This window comes from Gymnoscopelus microlampas (genome assembly GCF_963454915.1).
Source record: "Gymnoscopelus microlampas genome assembly, chromosome: 13".
In the NCBI taxonomy this organism is placed as follows: domain Eukaryota; kingdom Metazoa; phylum Chordata; class Actinopteri; order Myctophiformes; family Myctophidae; genus Gymnoscopelus; species Gymnoscopelus microlampas.
In genome coordinates, this window is record NC_139950.1 from 22631069 (window position 1) to 22634099 (window position 3031).

The window sequence follows — 3031 nt, forward strand, 5'->3', positions numbered from 1 at the left end:
ATGTTATACATGCGTCAATTCTTGTAATCAGGCCATCACGGGGTGAGTAAATTAATTAATACATTTTTGGGGGGGAAGTACTTAAAGCGCTATTATGCAAAAATAAATTGTGAATGTTATTTTGTCCAATCTGTACGATAGAGTATGTTAATACAAAATAACTCATACAATTGCGGTGGTTGTATTTGGTATCCCTGCTCTTCTATTGAGATATTTAGATTCTGTGTCTATTTTGGACACGAACTTTGACACAATCATGTTTCTGGTTTGACACAAATTTTGAACTTCAATTTCTCCCCAGAGCAGGCAGGCAGGAGATCCGGGTTCAAATCCAGGTTAGAACAGTAAAGTTACATTAAGAAAAGGATTTAACAAAACATTCCATAAGTGGCATAACAGCAACAAAGAAAGTGTGATTTATCGGTACAGTATTTAGAACATTTATGTGTTAAGAACAGCATGGGTATTGCCATCTAACCGCTAACGTGTGATTCACCTGGAGCTAAATGATCTAGGTTATCTTAACAAACTGTTTAACTTATCTAACAAACTGTTTAACTTATCTATCTGATTATCTGTAAATGAAAATGCCAGATTAATAATAGGGCCAGATTTAATGTGTAGAGTATCAATATTATTAAAGTGTGTTTAATGTTTGAAATCTATAGTAATGAATTCGATCAGCAGGGAATACCGTAGTGACATGAAGGCTTATTGAACCACATGTGCCTATCCTGGGCTTGTCATAAAAGGTAAAATTCTGAAAAAATAACAGATCTACAAGCTCACAATGTGTTGCATTTTGGGACATATTTTTTGGTGGAGATTTGGTGTAGAGTAAAAAAGGAGGGGGGCCAACTAAAGACCCCTGGGGGAGTGGACCCCGACCGACTGAAGTATCAAAGGGTTTAAGACAAGTTAAAAGGCTGTTTTACCTCCTCCTTCAATCTATTATTACTGTGCTGCTCCTCTCCTGCTCTGTCTCCTTCTGGGGGGCCGCCTGTCTGTTCCCCTCCCTCATCTTCCTTATCTCCTTGGACCTCTTCATCTGTCCTCTTCCTCTTTTCCCCAGTGACGGTGGCAGCCGCGGGCTCCTTGGGGACCTTGGTGGCACGTGGTTGGCGCGGTGCTCTGGGCTTCGTTTCTTTAGGAACTGCGGGTTTGCGCGGAGCTCTGGGCTTCGGTTCTTTAGGAACTGCGGGTTTGCGCGGAGCTCTGGGCTTCGGTTCTTTAGGAACTGCGGGTTTGCGCGGAGCTCTGGGCTTTGGTTCCTTAGTAATTTTGGGCACTTTGGGTTCCTTGGGTTCAGCAGGTCTTTTTACGACTGCCTTTTTCACCCCTGCAGCAGTGGTCGTCCTGGGGACCTTGGCCTCTGGTGGTTTCCATTCCTCAGTTTCCTCCTCCTCACTACTCAGTGTCTGGGAGAAGGACCTGTTGAACAGATTAATTATCCCCATGTGCCACACATAGAAATTCCAATGACAATTTTGTGTCTGTAATGTATAGTATACTATGACAAATCAGGACTGATCTATATTCTATTATTATAGTCTATATTTTTTATAGAACATAAAAGAACAGAACAGAACAAAATAGACACTCACAGGTCTGTTTCCAGGTCTGTTTCCACCTCTGTATACTCTACTACTTTGGTTCTTGGTCTTCTGTTCATCTGTTGGGACGAAATAAAAAGTGAATCCAGAAACAAACATGTATTATGCACATACTGTAGGTAGTACAACTACAGTAGTGCCGTTAGTACCAGTAGCCACAGCCAGCTGTGACATTACATACATTTCATAAGTTGTAGCTCTGCATGCATAATTATGTTCTCACCCAATAATTAATTGCTGCAATTTGGGGTCAGATATAATAGCTATTGTCATCTACTTTCATATCCATGGCATGTGTAGGTTCTGGCAGAAAACGTGTGTTTGGTAAAAGTTTTACCAAACACAGATATTTAATATCTCCATTTTACCAGTTTCACACAGACCACATCTTCTCCAGTGAGCAACATACAGTATGGATTGGGCACTAATTGACACTGTGGTAATTAATGACACCTGTCAGTTGTGCAAGTTGCTATAGTCTACATTCAATTCCAATGACTCTTGGAAAGGATGTAACCTTGCCTATAGGCCTATAGCTGATTTAAATATGAATGAATGAATGAATAAATGGTTTATTTTCGGTCTTTGTTTCCAACAAATCAAAACACACTTGTGTGGACTTACAACAACAAAGAATCATCATCACAACATTTGTGATGATGATTCTTTGTTGTTGTAAGTCCAAGATTTTGTGTGTGACTTGGTTGGATATGTATACATTTAATGTATACATATCCAACCAAGTCACACACAAAATCCAAATTCAATGACCGAAAAAGTGAATAGGCTGAAACGCAATGTTTATCTTTGCCTATCCTCTACAATGCTTAAAATATATATGTTTTAAACGTAAAATATGCTGCAAGATAAAAAGGCTAAAGTGAAAGAGTATTAGCTGAGGTTATCTTGTCAGAATATTAGCTTTTCTTTCACATGGGCGCTTCGTTTTAGCTAACTAGCTAGCCTAATGGTGGCGAGTTTAATGTAGTATCTGCATCAGTACTATAATGGCAACGCATTTGTACCTTGTATCGCGCTGAAGAAAATCTATTTAGTTAACGTTCACTTATAATGTGTTCTTCTTCAGCGGCTGACTGCTGGCTCCATCCATTGCTCACAAGAGCTGTGTTCCGCCAGCAACAATAAGGTGGCAACAATTAGACTTCAGGTGGACGATCTCTTCAGAATAAGAGTACCCTCTAGAGCAAAAAGGAGCCATTGAAAAACGGTTAATTTGCACATTAAAACTATAAATTAAGCATTTAAACGACATATTATGTTTCTATACAACACATATTATGTTTCTGTGTAACAAAAAGGGATTTAAAACATTAATAATTTATATAAATGGATAAATGCTGTTCAAAGGAATGCATAGCCTATACAAATTGGACACTGGACAGGAGACGGCTCCGCGA

The 3031-nt window shown here is 39.3% G+C and overlaps 1 long non-coding RNA gene across 1 annotated transcript; it reads right to left on the reverse strand.

Moving 5' to 3' along the window:
- Nucleotides 1-1318: 1318 nt before the first annotated feature.
- On the reverse strand, nucleotides 1319-2684 carry LOC311059092. Its single transcript, XR_014602122.1, has 3 exons — nucleotides 2639-2684; nucleotides 1605-1672; nucleotides 1319-1431 (listed from the first exon to the last, which is right to left on the reverse strand). It is a non-coding gene; the product is annotated as an uncharacterized lncRNA (long non-coding RNA).
- Between the last annotated feature and the right edge of the window lie 347 nt (nucleotides 2685-3031).